We start from the raw sequence: 19,064 nt of genomic DNA, 5'->3' as shown, positions 1-19,064 counted from the left end.
TGATACAATCAAGTTAAGATTAAGTGATTAGGATGGGCTTTAACCCAATATGACTGGTATCCTTCTAAGAAGAGGAAATTGGACCCAAACACAGGGAGCACACCATGTGGAGACACGGAGACATACAGACACAGAGGAAAGACTCCATGTAAGCCTGGACACAGAACGGGGTCTTGCTGCCACAAGCCAAGGGACACCTGGGACCACCAGAAGCTTGAAGAGGCAAAGAAGGATCTTCCTCTAGGGACTTCAGAGGGCGTATGACCCTGCCAACCCCTAGATTCTGGTTATACTCTGTTATGGCGGCCTAAGGAAACGAACACATGGATTCTGTAAGGTAAAAGCAAAAACCAACTCTATTTCCTTCCCTCTCCTTCTTTCCATAGCCACGCTGTTCGACTATTCATGCCCGTCCCTGCATGAAATCTCAGATTCCATAGCTTTTTCTGGTCAGTCTGAGATATGAAAAGTCCACTTCTGTCTAAAATCAAAATTTCAGTCCTCATCCCATTTAAAAATTCTTCCCTTTCACCGTACAGTATATCCTTAGTTTTTGATGCAATGTTCCATGATTCATTATTTGTGTATAACACCCAGTGCACCATGCAATACGTGCCCTCCTTAATACCCATCACCGGGCTAGCCCAGTCCTACTGTATGGTGACTAACATAACATAATAAAAAATTATTATTAAAAAAAAAAGAATACTGCTGGGGGGGAAAAGGTAGAATAAATAGATGAATAAGAATGACAAAATGGTAATATCATTGTTAAAGCTGAGTGATAAGTACTAGGTCCACAAGTGTTCGTTATACTATTCTATCTCTGGGTGTATATGTTTGAAATTTTCCAAAACAAGAAAAAAATTGCAAATGTTAAAAAAAAAATTCTTCCCTTTCTGATTGTAGGTTTAACTCAAGCTTAGAATCGTGCAGTGGTGAAAGGCAGCAAAGCTGGTTTCTCCACTGCTTCCTCGCCTGGCTGGCTACCTCTTTTCTCCCTCACTCACCGTATTGGGCATGGTTGAGGCAAGGGGGCAGAGGAAGAATGGGGAACAAAAGGGCCCTTATATGATATGTGCACTTATTATCTGATGGTGGATTCTCTAGATAAGACAGATGTCCATAGTCTGTCCATAGTCTCTTTCTTTTGTGGGGCACAGATTACAGTCACTTCAAATAGTGAGTCCACCTTGTAGCCCTTGTTAGCTGGGGCCTTCCTACTCCAGGGTAGCCCAGGATCAAAGACGCTCTCTCTGGCAGATCATTTATAACCCACCCCAGTGATGCACCACTAGCCCCTTGCTGTTGCGTTTGCCTCTCTCCTTGTAGGAAGCCACAAAAGACATCATCCTACTTACATGGTCTTACACGGGCAGTTCTCTAAAGAAACACACCACTAGTTTAACAAGATAGAAAAGGATGGGGCACGAGGGGGTGCAGTCGGCTAAGTGTCCACTCTTGGTTTTGGCTCAGGTCTGATCTCAGGGTTGTGAGATCGAGCTCCCCACTCAATGCAGAGTCTGCCTGAGTTTCTCTCTCCTTCTTCCTCTGCCCCTCCCCCTTCGCACATGTGCGCACACTCTCACAGAAATTAATTAATTAATTAATCTTTAAAAAAAGATAGAAAAGGAACAGAAAGGGAAGGAAGGAAGAAAGGAAGGAGGAAGAAAGGAAGAGAAATTTTGAACACAGACATTAAAAATGAAAATTAAGTTTCTTCTCTGAGGGTCTCTGGTTTCAGCTCAGGTCTGATCCTCAGGGTGGTGAGATTGAGCCCCACATCAGGCTCTGCACTCAGCAGGAATCTGCTTGAGATTCTCTCTCCCTTTGCCCCTGCCCCCACTGTACGCACACTTTCTCTTTCTCTCTCTCAAACAAATAAATAAATCTTTAAAAAGAAAAGATAGAAAAGGAATGGGAAGGAAGGGAGGAAGGAAGGAGAAAGAAAGAAGAAAGAAAGAAAGAAAGAAAGAAAGAAAGAAAGAAAGAAAGAAAGAAAGAAAGAAAGAAATTTGAACATAGTCATTATAAATGAAAATAAAGTTTCTTCCATGAGGGGCTCTGGTTTTCACTCAAGTCTGATCTCAGGGTTGTGAGATGAGTCCCATGTCGGGTTCCTGGCTCAATGGAGAGTCTGTGTGAGATTCTTTCCCTCTGCCCACTCCATGCTCTNCAGTTCTGCCAGTTGGCTCATTCAGTTAAAATGCCAATTTTTTTTTAATAGTCAGTGGGCAAAAAATCTGGCCAATAGACGCCTCACCAGAGAAGATAAGCAGATGGCGCATAAGCATATGATGAGATGCTCATCATGTGTCATTAGGGAATTGCAAATTAAAATAATCATGAGATACCACTACGTACCTATCAGAATGGCTAATATCCCAAACACTGACAACGATGCTGGCAAAATTGTGGAGCAACAGGAATTCTCATTTATTGCTATGGAAATGCAAAATGGCGCAGCCACTTTGGAAAAGTTTGGCAATTTCTTACAAAGCTGAACATGCTCTTCTCATACAATCCTGCAATAGCGTTCCTTGGTTTTTACCCCAAGTTGTTAAAAACTGATGTCCACACAAAAACCTGCAAAGACATGTTTATAGCAGCTTTATTCATACCTGCCGAAATTTGGAAGCAACCGAAATGTTCTTCGATAGGTGAGTTGATAAATAAATTGTGGTATATCCAGAAAATGCAATATTATTCAGCAATAAAAAGGAATGGGCACATGATGTAAGGAGCACCGGGTATTACTGATGCTCGGTAATGATGAATCACTGACCTCTACCTCTGAAACCACTAATACATTATATGTTAATTAATTGAATTTAAATAATTGAATTTAAATAATTAAAAAAATTAATTTCTGTGGTTTTAAAAAAGGAACAAGCCATCAAGCTACAAAAAGACATGGAGGAAATTTAAATGCATATTGTTAAGTGAGAAAAAGTCTGGAAAGCCTACATAGTGTAAGAGTCCAACAATATGACATTCTGGGAAAAGCAAAACTATGGAGACAGTAAAATAGCAATAGTTCCAGGGGTTGGGGAGGGAGGGAGGGATGAATAGGTAGAGCACAGAGGATGTTTATGGAAATGAAGCTATTCTGTATGATACTGTAATGATGGGTACATTTGTCAAATGCGTAGAATATAAAATACAAAGAATGAATTTTAATGTAAACCTCTGTGNTTTATTTATTTATTTATTTTAAGTTTTAAGACTTTATTTTTAAGTAATCTCTACACCCAACGTGTGGCTGAACTTACAACCCCAATATCAAGAGTCGCATGCTCCATTGACTGAGCCAGCCAGGAGCCCCTTAAGTTTAGTTTTCAAGTATGACTGGGATAGCCACATGAAGTTATCAAGGGAGCCACTAACTATATGAGCACAAAATTAGGAGAATTGGGTTGGATGTACATTTGTGAATCAACTACACAAAGCTTGTTAGTTGAAGCTATGTATATGTCAGAGATCATCTAGAGAGAGATTATAGTGAGAAGAGGGCCTCAGGATGAGCCCTGAATTAATCCTGGAAATTGGGATAGTATACTCAGGAATCCATGGGTTTTTTTAAGAGACAAAACAANTTTTTTCTTTTTTTTTTTTTCTCTTGATATTTTATTATACCTTTTTTTTTAAATTTTATTTTATATTATGTTAATCACCATACAGTACATCCCCAGATTCCGATGTAAAGTTTGATGCTTCATTAGTTGTGTATAACACCCAGTGCACCATGCAATACGTGCCCTCCTTACTACCCATCACCAGTCTATCCCATTCCCCCACCCCCTCCCCTCTGAAGTCTTCAGTTTGTTTCTCATAGTCCATAGTCTCTCATGTTTCATTCCCCCTTCTGATTACCCCCCTTTTCTTTATCCCTTTCTTCCCCTACCGATCATCCTAGTTCTTATGTTCCATAGATGAGAGAAATCATATGATAATTGTCTTTCTCTGNGGGTTGGGGAGGGAGGGAGGGATGAATAGGTAGAGCACAGAGGATGTTTATGGAAATGAAGCTATTCTGTATGATACTGTAATGATGGGTACATTTGTCAAATGCGTAGAATATAAAATACAAAGAATGAATTTTAATGTAAACCTCTGTGTATAGAAACATAAGTATAATGTGGATTTTAATTAGATAATAAATTTTAAAACAATAATATATAATAAACATAATATTTATATAAATATAAAATAAACGATGAATATGCAATATAAACAATGTACCAATATTGACTCATCGACTGTAACCAAGGTACCACACTAAAGCAACATGTTAATAATAGACAAAAATGTGTGAAGGAAATGAGGGATGGGGTATATGAGAACTCTATTTTCTGCTCAATTTCTCAGTGAACCTAAAACTGCTATAAACAATAAAGTCTACTAATTAAAAAAAAAAAAAGAACCAAGCCAATTGTTTCTCTGAGTTGGCATCTCAAAAGGTAGATCCAGTCTGACGTGGTTTTGGATTAACAATACTCTACGGGACATTATTTGTTCTCTGAGACCTTTGACTAACATGATTCCATGTGTATATCCGTTATGAAAATACCCATAAATTTGCTATGGTTGACTGGGAAATGTTCAGGACCTGAAATGGTGAAGAAGTGATTTCTTTATGAAAGTTTGGTCCCCTTCGTCCCCAGTGCCAAGAGTCTCACCATCTCGGCTCTTTCCCTGCGTACCACCCCCACCCTGGCACAGCCTGCTCCTACTGACGGAAAGGCATTGGCTTTCCTGGTTTGTCCTGAAAACTTGGCTTCCTTGAGCATTTTTTCCTCTCATATGCAGGAAAAAGAGTACTACAGTATTGTTCAGTTCCCTTAAAACAGTCTGCGCCCACCCCTAGAGTATATTCAGGTTGGAATGGAGGTGCATGTCTTGGCATTGGGCAGCCCAGGAGAATGCCCCAGGTGAGGGTAAATCAGAACTCAGAGTGAACATCTGTATTAATGGCTTCACAAAAAGCCATGAGATTGGACCTTGGAGAAGGGCTGGAGAGGTATGTGGCTATATGATCTGTGTAGACGTACTGGTTCTGGGCTTCCCACCACATACACGGACACAGCCCCGGCATTAAATATGGGTAGGTCAGCCTACAGGCAGATCCAAATCCCAGGCAGTTCTCACTGTGAGAGGAGACAGCAGCAGACATGCGGCACGTTTCTGAAGGTTTCCCTTGAAGGGCACCAAGCCTTTCCCAACCTCCTGGGCTGCTCTCCAAAACTCCCTGGCCAGACTGGGTCTCCTATACCCACTCCCTTTAGTTAAGTAGAACTAGGTAGAAATAAGCTGAACTCTTCTTTAGCTCCTTTGTCTTCTTTTCCTCCTGCCCTTCCATACCTCTTTTCTATAGGTCTCTAATTTAGTAGTTGAAATTATAATCAGGAAGAGGACATCTAAAAAAGTGTATCTGTCTGAAATTGACAAGTAGACTAGTTCATGAGAGTGATCACTTGGCGAGCATGTGTCCCCTCCACCAATATGGGTCAAGGCCCTCCCATGTGTCAGAGTCCGCTCTTGGTGCTAAAGATAAGATGAGGCATAGGAAAATGCTGGTCCCCATGCTCCAGCTCCAGAAGCTGACTGTCCATGGGAGAGATAGACATAAAAGAGGTGATGACAATGATAATTCTCCAGAACCTCAGCTCCCCTTACACGAAATTCTCGCATCTGTCTTAGGAATTCCAGTCCTAGTATTTATGCATTGAATCATTCCCATTTGAAATAATTAGATTGAGGCTGGGGAAGAGGATAGAGCTTGGGGCAAGAATGGAGAGAAGGGATATTGTGAATGGCAGGGCTGAAATAGAGACATTTTCATTGCAACGTTGGAGGAGAAAGCAAGGAAACTGGGAGTCTCCCTTGGGAGGGAAAGAAGTGGAGATGTTTATCAGAAAGGCTAACAGAAGGGATGTGCATAACCTTGTGTAACAGGGGAAGGAGTTGATATACTTCCATGCAACTAGGCTTCTCAATTCTTCAAGCTATTTTGAATAAGTGAAAGCTGGATGTCAGGAGCCAACAACTCCAAGATCTAGAATCAGAAAAGCTTTGAACATTTGGGTGACAAAATAGGCAGAAAGGTAAAGCCTTTTATTGGGCATACTTATCTATAAGAAAGTAAAATTTTTACTTTTAAGCATTTCGCTGAAACATCGAGGAAGGGAAAGCCGAATGATTTTTCTCTTAACAAATGGATGTTAATTACACAGTGTGGATTACTACTAATGCAGGATGTGTAAATGTTACTCATATTCTCTTTATCTAAGATGCCATCTTTATTATTTTATTTTAGTAGATATAATAGTTTAATAAAGTCACTTAAACCTCTACTTCCCAACGTATATTTTCATATTAGGTGTTAAACTCCTAACTATTGGATTCCCTAGGGGTTTTCTGATGCATACCTTATATAGTTGGAGAGAAATATTTCCACAGATACTGTTGGAGAACAAAGAAAGGCAACCCCCTGTTGACCTGGGTCATTCAAAGCTGTCTTCTCGGGCTGATTTTTTTTAGGCTGGGTCTTGAAAGATTGAGGTGACAGCAGCCAGGAGACTAAGAAGGAGACCCAGGTCCTTTTTGCATTCAGGTCCTTCTCATAGTCTTCACAAGACCATTCTGACCTTACCTGGTTGTGTTTTCAATTTAAGAGAGAGTTGAGTGGGGCTCTCGGAGATCAGCAATAATATTAACAAACCACCCCTGCTTACATAATCTCATTTGAGCTTCACAAAAACCCTATGGATAAATGCAAAGAGTTCAATTTATAAATGAGGAAATTGAGGCTCAAAGAAGTTGAACAACTTGCCTAAAATCATGCAGGTAGTAATTAACAGAGCCAGGATTTCTCCCAGGTCTTCCGATGCTCGGCCATGTGTACTATCAATACTGGTTTACTATTACCCTATGCATGTCAGAAGGAATGCACCATATCAGCCTGGATGTGCTCTAGTGTGACCAGAAGGAGACTGGATAACATTTGGAACTATTTTAGAATGGAAAAATCCATTATTTGAAATCTTAAAAAAAATACATTTTGACGTAAATGACTCCAATAAATGACCGTAAGCAAGACAAGTTGGGAAAGAGAAAAGGCCAATGCCAGCATTACATATTTAGAGAAATATTAGTCGAGCCAACTTTTACAAACCAACAAAAAGGGAAAAGTCAAGAGAGCATCAGAAATCGATAACACAATTTTAGTGTTAGCTGCGTTTAAGTGAGACAGCGCTGACTCATTCAACATGTGATGTCAGGCCAGGCAGGTTACAAGGGGCAAAAATATATTTTGGGGAAAAGTTGAAAAAGGAATGATAAATTTGAATAGACCACATCTTGGTAACATATCCCTGTGATGGAGATAAGAGAAATCATGAAGGACCTTCTTGGAACCCTAAGGAATCTGTACTTTTTCTTAAGTCTTCAGAGCAGGACAGAGCATGCATTGCCCTATAGGAAGCCGAAGCCATGTGCGAATCACTGACAAACCAGCGGAAGGTGAATGCTGGGAAGCCAGAAAGAGAGAAAAAGTTCTAGGGACCAAAAGAGGAAGAGTCCTTAAAGCCCCAGTGCCTTTAATCTCTGCAGGCAAGGAGTGATCTTTAGCGACATAGAGAAAGAAGGAAGTATTTAACTGCAAGAAAAAGGAGGGTCTCTGATGGGTTTTGGTGGTGGAATCCACAGTTTAATAATACTTGCCCTCAGAAGGAGTCTTCTGTTATATTAACTTAATCTCTTGTTTGCAATCAATATACAATTTAAGCCCCTGCCTTGTCCTTGGAGTCCTTACTTTTTCTTTTCTCATCCTTTATCTTCTTGAGCAAACATCTATAGCCGGACTCCCTACGTATTGCTGTTGGGAGACAGGATTGGCACGCCGCATAATTGATGTTGCTATTCTACTTTGAGAGGCATAATTTGACCCAGAACTCTCTGGAGCCAGGCAACAAAAGATCACTGTAGGTTTTGTTTTATTCTATTTGAATTTGTTATCATTTTTGCTGGGAAGGATGCTTCATCCAACAATATTCATGAATTCCTTCCCTAAATTATAAGCATCTCCGTTATGAATATGATTTTGCTGACTATTATTTCTCCCTGCAGAATTCCACAGAGCATACAGAAGATGGTTAAGAGGGGTGGTGAGATTCCAGCAGGCCAGAGAAGATGAGCTCTAGGGCAAAGGATATGTGCACACTGCTTGGTTTATAGATAAATTTATAGCAAGTTCTGAGGCTGTGACTTTCAGGGACAGGGAGCCCTGCATAGGAAGAATTCTAGAATGGGCCCTTTGCTGCCTCTGAGTGAACCAAGCTTAAGTCATTGCTGGCTCGCAAGGTGCCCTCCAGCTGTAAACCTGCAAAAGGTCATAGCAACTTAACTCTATCAACAACTGCCCGGGTTATTGCGCCCATGAATTTAGTGTCCGGGCAATGCCTCTGGACTGTCAGGCCAGGCCGGCTGGCCACCATAACCCAAGCCACACAATTCTCTAAGCTGCTCGGCTTTCCCATCTCCAACACTTTCATGTTAGATAACTGGGACCTTGGGGTGTCATGAAATAACCAATGTTCTTTTGAAATTCATTCTTTCTTTTTACCTAGAAAGGGGCGAATCCACTCATGCTCCTGGTGTGGGCTCTTGGGAGACTGGGAGTGATTCATCTCCACTGTAAAATGAAGTATTTTACAGGATATGAAATACTGTTGTTCAACAAGAAAACCCCTAGATTGTTTATTCTCCTTCACTTTATTGAATTTTTTTAATACAAAAGTTACCCATGCTTGTTATTACAAATCAGACAGGGAGCAAGCTGACATTTGACAGTGGCATCCCCTCCCCTCCTCCACCCATCGCCCTGCAGTCAAGTGTGTCCTAGCCTGCCGTGCATCCTTTCACGCCTTTCTCGTAGCGTGTCCACACACATTTCAGCATTCTACACAGGTGCCGCAAAGCTTGAGTTCTGACCTCCTCTGTGGGCCTCTCCCATCTTCTCAGTTGGAAATCAGGCATTTAACACTTCCTTCTTCCTAAGCGACATCTCTACTGTGCTCAGCGTTTCTAGAGTAGCCATTACTCGGTCTGCTGGGGAAACGGGATGAAGGATGGTGGAGGAGACACAGTCCAGGAGATGGGCCATTGAGTCTGTCTCTGGTCTGAGCTTGCTGAAGGTGTGAGGATTGACACAATGAGATACTTGTGTTGACCCTGGTGCAAAAAGCAGACTCTGGAGACGTCTGACCAAGCAGGAGAAGCTGGGGAGAAGATGGTTGTTCTCCTTTGATGGCTGGTTCTGGAATATTCTGCCATGCTGAGTGGATTATTCAGGACTCTTGCTTCTCCTCCTCAGCCTCCTGCTGAGGACAGTGTCAGGGCTCATTAGCACTTCCCCTAGAGGCAAGCCCTTGCTGCGAGAAGAGGTGAGAGCAGTCAATTTTGCCACTCATTAGCAACTCTGGGCAGAGAGTGGTGGGAAGATTGACCCTATTGGCAAAATGAGAGTCTGCTTCTCTGGGGGCACGGTTATCCATCTAGTCCTTTTGCCATCTGCATGTCACCCAGAGTGGACTGTCTGCTGGTCCACAGACCAATGAGCGAGACAGAATTTTTTAAGGTATTAGTTACTTTATATAATAACTCAGTGAGTCACCGGTGTTGTTACCCTCAGAGTAATGGCAGAGACGGCAGGAGGAGGACTCCCTCATGTAAAACAGGCACCACAACCACCCTACTATCTCATGGCTCTAGCCTAAAAGGTAAGACAGCTTGAACAGTTCGGACCGTTTCGTGTTTATTCACATGCCCCACCACAGCCCAGTCTGATCAGCCTGCCAGGATACTTGTATAATATTTTACAGTTTGTAAAGCATTTCGGCATGCCCTTCAATTCTTCTGACAACTCTATTAGGCCATGACTTTTATCTTCATCTCACTGACAACTGAAGGTCATAGCAGTTAACTGAGTTGCCCAAGGTCACATCAAGTCTGGGGCTCTTTCCCTGACCCCAAAGTACATGTATGGGGGTATACCGGGGCATAATAAACAGCGAGAGGAAGGGCCTCTTTTTTTTTTTTTTTAAGATTTTATTTATTTCATGGAGAGAGACACAGCACACAGAGAGAGAACACAAGCAGGGGAAGTGGGAGAGGCAGAAGGAGAAGCAGGCTTCCCGCTGAGCAGGGAGCCTGATGCGGGGCTCGATCCCAGGACCCTGGGATCATGACCAGAGCCGAAGGCAGACGCTTAACAACTGAGCCACCCAGGTGCCCCAGGAAGGGCCTCTCTTGACATTGTTTGATGAAATGGGGAATGAAGGTGGCACAGAGGAAATTGAAGTGCACCCCCACATTCTAAAGGAGAGTATCAAACCTCAGTAAGATTGGTCACTGAAGGGGTCCCTGGGTGACTCAGTAGGTTAAGCATCTGACTTCGGCTCAGGTCATGATCTCGGGATCCTGGGATCTAGCCCCAAATCAAGGAATCTGCTTGTCCCTCTGCCCCTCCCCTTGCTTGTTCTCTCTCTCTCTCTCAAATAAATAAATAAAATCTTGAAAAAAAAAGTTTGGTCATTGAAAGTGCAGGTGGAGGGTTGGACCAGCTAAATTAGGTGGGAAGGATTTCTTTTTCTTGCCTCATCATCCTTGGGAACCTTGACTTGTTTTCATACAATGTAGCTCCTCATGCCACAACGTGGACAAACCTCGAGGACATTTTGCTGAGTGGAATACACCAGACACGAAAGGACGAGTACCGTCTGATTGCACATATCTGAGGGATCTGGAGTAGACACATTCACAGAAAGTGGAACAGAGATGACCGGGGGCTGGGGTGGGGGGAATCAGGAGTTATGGTTTAATGTGTACAGAGCTTCAGTTTGAGGTGCTGACAAAGTTCCGGAAATGGAGAACAGTGATGGTTGCACAACATTGTAACCGTAACTAAACGCCATTGAATTATACACGTAAAAATGGTTAAAAAGATGTCTTTTGTTGTGTATATTTACCATGATTTTTTTAAAAAGAACACACTCTTAAAAAAATGTTCTTCTAGTGCAAAAAGCTTGATACGAAGGTTCTTCACAAAACATTATCGATGGCAATCTGCTGTGTTAATAAGTTGAACTACTTCCTTTTCTGGTTGAGCAAACACTTTGATTTTAAAATATTTTCCCCAAGGTTTTTGTCTATTAGCCATTTTGCTTGTTTTCTTTTGTTTCTATTTCTAAGCTTAGATAAAAAGCTCTTTTGAGTTCATAGAATTATAGGTAGTTTGGTAGTTCCTCTCAAGATGATCATTTCCCCTGTTAATTGATCATTTTTTATATTTAAAACAAAAATTGCTGTTAGCAAATGAATTGAAAGTTCCACATGATTAAAAGCAAATGTCTCATTAGGAACTTACCAAGTTTGGGAGACCCTTTAATAAATACCTGAAGATTGCATCATTGGACTGTATACCTGACATCAACATAACACTGTACGTAAATTGTATTAGAGTTATAAAAAATTAAAAAAAAAAAACCTGAGGTGAAACTGAAGGAACCACTTTTTTTTTCGATGTTAAAATCAAGTTTTATTTCAATCTGTTAAATTGGAGGCATACAATGACCTAAACACGTCCCTTTAAACTCCTTTCCTTGCAAAAAGCAAATGATGGTGTAAAAGGAGTATGTCTGAGGTCTGAACAAAGTAACATAGAGCAGAACCTATGGAAAGATGGGCAAAGAACCACAGCCTGCAATGGGCCAGAGCAGGGGGGCTTTTTTTTTCATTTGTTTTTTAAAGATTTTATTGATTTATTTGAGAGAGAGAGAGCACGTGCACATGAGTGGGGCGGGGAGGGGCAGAGGGAGAAGCAGACTCCTCACAGAGCCCTGACCCGGGACTAGATCTCAGGACCCTGGGATCATGACCTGAGCTCAAGGCAGATGCTTCACCAACTGAGCCACCCAGGAACCACCACCGCCCCTCCCCCCACGTTTGTTATTTTACTGTGGTAAGAAAACACGTAACAGGAAATTGCCCTCTTAACAAAATGTTAAGTGTGCAGAACACTCCTGTCAACTATGTGCACACGGTGGAGCAGATGTACTTTCCGTCTCTAGTGACTGAACCGCTGTACCCGTTGAATAGCAACTCCTCCCCTTTCTCCTCCCTCCAGCCCCGGAAACCACCATTCCGCTTTCAGCTTCTATGAATTTGATTTCTTCAGATACCTCCTGTCATTGTTATCATGAAGTCTTTGTCCTTCTGTGACTGGCTTACTTACTTAGCATACTGTCCTCAACGTTCATCTGTTCAGCATGTGACAGGATTTCCTTCTTTTATGTCGCTGAATATTCTTTGTCCGTTTATCTGTGCGCATTTAGGCTGTTTCCACATCTCGTCTCCTGTGATAAATTCCTTTTCAATAGCAGGCTCTTCTTGGGTTGGGGATGCATGCTGTCTCCAAAGCTATTAACTGTAGGATGGGGGCGGGGGTGGAGTTTTCGTTTCTCTTTCTGCTGAGTTTGCTTTTTGCTGTTTACTTATTTTTATGTCTATTTTTCATGTGAAAACTTTCCTCAAGTGTCTGAAAATACTTGAGTCGTTCACCAGAGCACTGAAAGGTTGAACAGTGTGGGCTGTGGGGAGGGGCCTGTCCGTGTATGCGTAGGGTTCAGGGCAAGGATCTATAAGGTGATTTGGGGAAGACTTGGGTTTCTTTTTCCCTTTGTCCTTTTTTTTTTTTTTTTTTCTTTTTCCCCTCTAGAAACCCTGTCATTATCCTTATACCCTTTCTTTGGGACCATTTATTGTCTTCACAGAGAATGTACTAGTCTCCTGCTTACACAGGCAGGCTCCATGCGTGGTGTCAGACTCCTGGGAGTGGGGCACGAAATGCAAGGCTGCGAGCCTCTAGTTCAGAGGTCAACATTCACTCTCAGAACAGCATTTTGCCCCCACCTCTCTGCTCTGACTTTAGCTCCCCCTGGTTCTGCTCTCCAACAGGAAATCCCCTAGTTGAGTGGGGAGGGGTGGTGCCTGTTTGCTGCTCCAGATAGAGAGTGACCTGAGATCTAATTTCTCCTTAAACAGAATTTCAACCAAACCTCTTGTTTTTCACCTCCTACCCACCCCCGCCTCCCACAGTTCCCAGTTCCCACGTGGCCAGTTCTGCGCCCTCTGTGGGCACTTGGAGGTCAAACTGGTCTGTTCCGCTACTTCCTCTATTGTCCATCCTACCAAATCTGATGATGTTTCTCATTTGTTGTGGTCTATTTTCCAATTCTCTTTGCCCCTTTTGGTTTGTGCGTACATTGTTTCCGTTACTCTCATTTTACTGCATTTTCAGAGGGGAGCAGAGATACACATTCATGTTCAAGTCCCCGTGTCTCCTCGGGAGGTCATTCTCTACCACCTCTTTAGCGAGCAGAGGCTTTTGCATTACATTCAGCCTCCAATCCGTGGCTGCTTGTCCGCTTTCCCTGTGGGCTGTGGTTTTTCCGAGGGCAGCGGTCTCCTTGTCTCCCCAGCCCCTCGCAGAGAGGGCATGCAGTAATGATTTATTTAACCGAATGGAACTTAATTTACATAGTTGATGCTGCCCATGGGAAAGCTGGAAAATAAAGTCAATGACCACTTAAGGCCTCGCTGTTCTCCCATCCTCTATTAAAGATGGTCCTGATGAGGGGCGTTTTTTCAAGATTGAAGCAGAAAGAGCAAAATCCTACTCCTATAGTGCCTTGTTGACAGTATATACAGCTTTTTCTGACTCATTCAGACAAGTGCTTATTTTACTTAGAAGTAATTGCTTTTCAAAGGCTGGCAGTTCTCATTAGTTACCAGGTGAGTGAATCTAATAAGAAGTCTTCTGACTGAGCTAGGAAAAGCAATGGAACAAAACGTAGAGTGGGGATTTTTCCCACCTAGCAAACCAAATAGCTCCTGTGCTGCACATAATTGAAAGAAAATTGACATGTATTATTTAAGAGGCATTTTTCCCCATGTGCACAAAGGGCACGCAGGGGAGAGACCTTTGAGGTCCACGAAAGGACTGTGCTGAGGAGAGCATTTACCTCTTACAGTGATGTGATGGGGCGTCGTTTCTCTGCTTCTGGGGGAGACCTCTGAAAGGGCTGGTATGCCATTTCTAGGGCTTCTGGAACAAATTACCGCAGGCTGGGGGGCTTAAAACAACCGGCTTATTCTCGCACAGTTCAGGAGGCCAGAGGTCCGGAATCAGCAAGGTTGGCTCCTTCCAGAGGCTCTGAGGCACGGTCCATGCCATGCCTCTTTCCTAGCTTCTGGAGGGGGCCGGCAATCCTCAGCGTTGCTTGACCAGCAGCTGCACCACCCCCATCACCGCCTCTGCCCGCATGTAGCCTTCTTCCTACGGTGTGCATCTCCAACTCTCTCGTCCTTGTAAAAGGACAGGATTTAGGGCCCATCCTAATCCAGTATGACCTCATCTTGCCTTGGTTACATCTGCAAAGACCCTATCGAGGCTGTATTCTAAGGTTCCAGGTTGACATGTTGCCAAGAATCTTTCGAGGACACTATTCAATCCAGAAAATGGCCTAAAACCCTTATCATCATCATCATCTTGTTCTTCCTTTTTAAGATTTTATTTATTTATTTGACACAGAGAGAGAGAGTACAAGCAGGGGGAGCGGCAGGCAGAGGGAGAAGCAGGCTCCCCGAGGTGCAAGGAACCTGACGCGGGGCTCGATCCCACCACCCCGGGATCATGACCTGAGCCCAAGGCAGACAGGCTTAACCAACTGAGCCACACAGGCGTCCCTAAAACGCTTATCTTCTTGCTTCCTACTTCTAATTATAATTTTGGAGACTGCATTTGTAATCAAATACTTTCAGACAGTTGATGTAGGAGAAGACACAGGGGACTCCCAGAGAAGGTGCCTGCAAGAGGAGGAAGGTGAGGCTCCCGCCCTTGGGCAGGGGTTCCTCACCTGGGCTGCACATCAGAGCCACTCTGGCTTTCTGCTCCTGTTGCCATGGCATCAGTTGTCTTTAGAGCCTCCCAGGTGGTTCCAAGGTGCAGACCTCAGCTCCAGGCCCTCCCCCAGAAAAGGGAACATCCCCAGGGGGAGACTTCTAAGTGAGAACCAGAGAGAAGCTGCATGATCTTTTATGACCTAGCTTTGGAGGTAAACGGTGTCACTTCCACCACATGGTATTGGCTGAAGCAATTGCAAGCCTGCCCATATTCAAGGGAAGGAACCTGGCCTCTATCTCTCAATAGAAGGGGTGTCCTGCAATTCAATTCAATTCTGACACTGGGTACCCGGAGTAGCACAGACCGAAGTTAAGGGCTCAGTTCCACAAGTCTGCCCCTCACTTCTGATGCCAGTTGCAACACCAGAGTCCCGCGGCTACCCATACTTCCAACCAACTTGGCTACAAATTTGGGGGTTCCGGTTACCCCCTTTCAGATTTGATAATGGGCTAGAATGACTCAGAGACCTTGGAAAAGCACTTTGCTACTGATTTCTTGCTTAATATAAAGAATACAATTCAGGAAAAGCCACATGGAAGAGATGCCTAGGGCAAGGCATACCGGTGGCGGGAGATGCAGAGCTTCCGTGCCCTCTCTGGGGGTACCACCCCCCACCTGCCAGCACATCATCGTGTTCACCGACACAGAAGTTCCTCCTCATTGCTTCAGTTTTGATCAAGATGTCATTACCTAGACTTGGCTGATGGCATCATTGACCATTGGTGATTGAACTCAATCCCCAGATTCTCTCCCCTCCATAGGTGTTGGGAGGTGGGGCTGAAAGTTCCAATTCGAATCACATGGTTGGTTTTCTAGCCACCAGCCCCCATCCTGAAGCTGTCTAGGCCCCCAGCTGAGTCAGGTCATTGGCAGGCAAGAGATTCTTATCACTCAGGAAATTCCAAGCGTTTTAGGAACTATGTGCTAAGAACCAGAGACAAAGAACAAATAAGATTTTTTTTTTAAACTATACCACAACCTAATACTCATTATCTATATGCCTAGCACAGGGCTGGGTGCTGGAAATCTAAGAAGGAAGAAGGTACAGTGCTTGCTTTTAAGGACCTCTGGATTTAATGGGGAGGACAGGAACAAAACAAATTTCAGCAAATGCTGTGAAATAAGCACCTCCCAGACTCCAAGCAAGAGTGACTGACTGCGCCTTGGGAAGCAGGTGCTTTTAGAATCGTTTTCCACTAAAGAAGAAAGTATTTACTTAATATTCCCCTGACTGCTCAGAACGCTGTCATAGGATTTTATCGTCGACACATTGCTTGTAAAATGACGGCTTTTCGTGTGACTGTAAGAGTCCAGTGATTTCCAAGGCAAGTGGTGGAAAGTCAGATAGGGAGGAATAGAACACTCAACAACTAGAAATGATCTCTATGTGCAATATTCTTCATAACATCCGGTACAAATGCAGAAAGGCCCTCCAAGTGAAGACGGTTAGGGGATGTATTTGATACACGTGGCGCCGTGTGCCCCTGAGCACTGCCCTCTGAACCTCCACATGGGAGTACAAAGGAAGGCCTCTACCCATAGCTCTATGTTTGAAAAGATGTAAGTCAAACTAATAAACTGCCCAGTGTATGTTCTAGTCTCCTGTTTTGACAAATATGTCTTCATAATGACTTGGATAGACCAGGTTCAAGTTTAGGATCGCTTTTGTACTTAAGTACAAAAAGTAGAGTACAAATAAGTGGTCTTACCCTCAGTTTCTCTTTTCTTACTTCCGATGTGGCCTTCCAAGTAATTGTTCCATATCTTTGTCAGACAGTCTCCAATCTGGCCATTCAGTTTGCTCTGAAGATCGGCCAGTGAGAGCCTGGAGACATGGTGGGCTGGGTTATACCCCCTTAGACCAGGAAAGAGCTCTGAGCCTTAGAAGGCCCTGCTCATGTCTTCTCCCCATGGGCCAGGAATCTATTGAGTCAAGGGGATGTGCCACCCTGGGAGCCTGGGAGCTCTCTCCTTCTGGGCCAGGCAGTATCCAGCACCCGGTCTTCCCTATCTGCTGTGACTGAGTGTTTGCGTCCCCCCGACAGAAATTCATGTGTCGGAACTCTCATCCCCAGTGTGATAGTTTTCAGAGGGAAGGCCTTTGGGAGGTAATTAGTTGGTCATAAGAGGGAGCCCTTATGCTGAGCCCTATATGATCAGTGCTCTTATAAAAGACATGAGGGAGGTGATCTTTGTCTCCACCATGTGAGGACACAGCAAGAAGTTTGCCATCTGTAAACCAGGAAGAGACATGAATCAGCTAGCACCTTCTCTTGGAATTCCCAGCCTTCAGAAGTATGAGAAATAAATGTCTGTTGTTTAAGCCCTCCAGTTTATGGTATTCTGTTATAAGAGCCCAAGCAAACTAACTGGGGACTGTCCCAGTATCCCTGAGCCCGCTGCTGGGTCCTGAGTGGGCCTTTTCCTCAGGCCATCACCACTGCCGACTGCTACACCAGCACTTGTACCCCTGGGCCTGAGGGGTAGCTGAGGGGGGCTGTTTACAGGTGTGTGGACATGTAGGCTGGGGTGTCCACTTGTGGGAGAGTTGGAACCAAGTACGGGACAACCAGGATGGCGGTGGGGTGGGTGCCACAGGCCAGCCCTTGCTGTCCCACAACATTCAAAAATCACAAAAGTGTACTTAATGGCAACAGGAGAAGAAGGAAAAGCACCTCTGTGATGTAAATAAATCTGGCTCCCACAGAGGGATTACAGCCCAGATCACTAGTTGAGACAGAGAGTATTTCCTAAGCGTGAAGAGACAGGCCTTGTAGGACAGAGGGGGAGCTCAAACTGCTACACTGACAGGCCATTTTTGGGAAAGAAGAACTCAAAGGGAGCACTAACATTTATAAACTCTGTGCCATAAAGAAATGCAAATCCAGCCAATTTCAGAGACTGACCAACTTTAATGAAAAGTTTTCCTGACAGTGAAGAGTGGATTGCTAAACCAGAACTTTCTAGGAGGTAAGATCTTTTCAGGGGCTAAAACACCATCCAGACAAAGCCTGTGGATCAGCCACTGCCACACGCACATGCTGAGAACCGGTGGGAGACATGGGCACCTGTTTCTAGAAGCTGCACTTCTTCTAGAACAGCCAGCAGTCATGCGCTCATGCAGCACACATTCCTTGAGGGCCTACGATACGCCGGGCATGGGTTAGGAGCTGAGGCAGATACAGAGAAAAGGCATAATCCCACCCTCACGTCTGTAGTCTGATGACCTGTGACAGCGGACCAAAGAACCCAGGGCGATACACGAGAGAGCCTGACCTGGCTCTCACACACCCCAACTGTGTGATCCCAAATTCATACAGTGTCTTTAGGTCTCAGTGTCCCCATTTATACTTTGAGGGCTTGGGTGGAGGAGAAGTGAAGTTGCTTCCACTCCACTGTTTATATTCATGTCAAGCTTCTTTTCCTGTTACTGTTAGTGAAACTCAGTTTCATGTAAGTGCCTGTGCCCGGCAATCTGAAACCCTAGACACAAACTCTATCTCCATAGCTCTCGCTAGGCGTGGGGGCAACATGAACAATTAGAAAGTGAGCCTCTTGCTCTTCTCCACCTCCCCACTTGGGGCACCGCTGGTTCTCTTCAGGGGAGCCCCTCAGGTATCTTTTGAAATTCGAGGTGGGTCTCACATGTGCTCATGAACCCAGCCTTTGCGCTCACCCAGCCACAAGCCTTGTCTTGCCCAAAGGTTTGTTGAGAGACACTACAGTTTGGGCCCAGGGGTTAAGAGCTCAGGATCCAGGGCCAAAATGTCTGCAAATCCTGGTTCCTCTACTTAGAAGCGAATGACTTCTCTCTGGACTTCAGTTCCTCTTGCATCAAATGGGATGATAACATTATTTATTTCAATGGATCGTCGTGACAATTGAGTTACCACACGTCAAACATTCAGAACAGCGTTTGGCACATACCAAGTGCCCAATATATACTTGTACTTGCACATTTAGAGATGGCGGATTCTCGGAGATTGCGGCGCTCTCATAAAGGAGGCAGAGTGTTTGTCTCTCTGCAAAGTGTGTATTTGTG

Source organism: Ailuropoda melanoleuca, chromosome 10 (genome assembly GCF_002007445.2).
Source record: "Ailuropoda melanoleuca isolate Jingjing chromosome 10, ASM200744v2, whole genome shotgun sequence".
In the NCBI taxonomy this organism is placed as follows: domain Eukaryota; kingdom Metazoa; phylum Chordata; class Mammalia; order Carnivora; family Ursidae; genus Ailuropoda; species Ailuropoda melanoleuca.
This window is presented reverse-complemented; position numbering follows the sequence as displayed.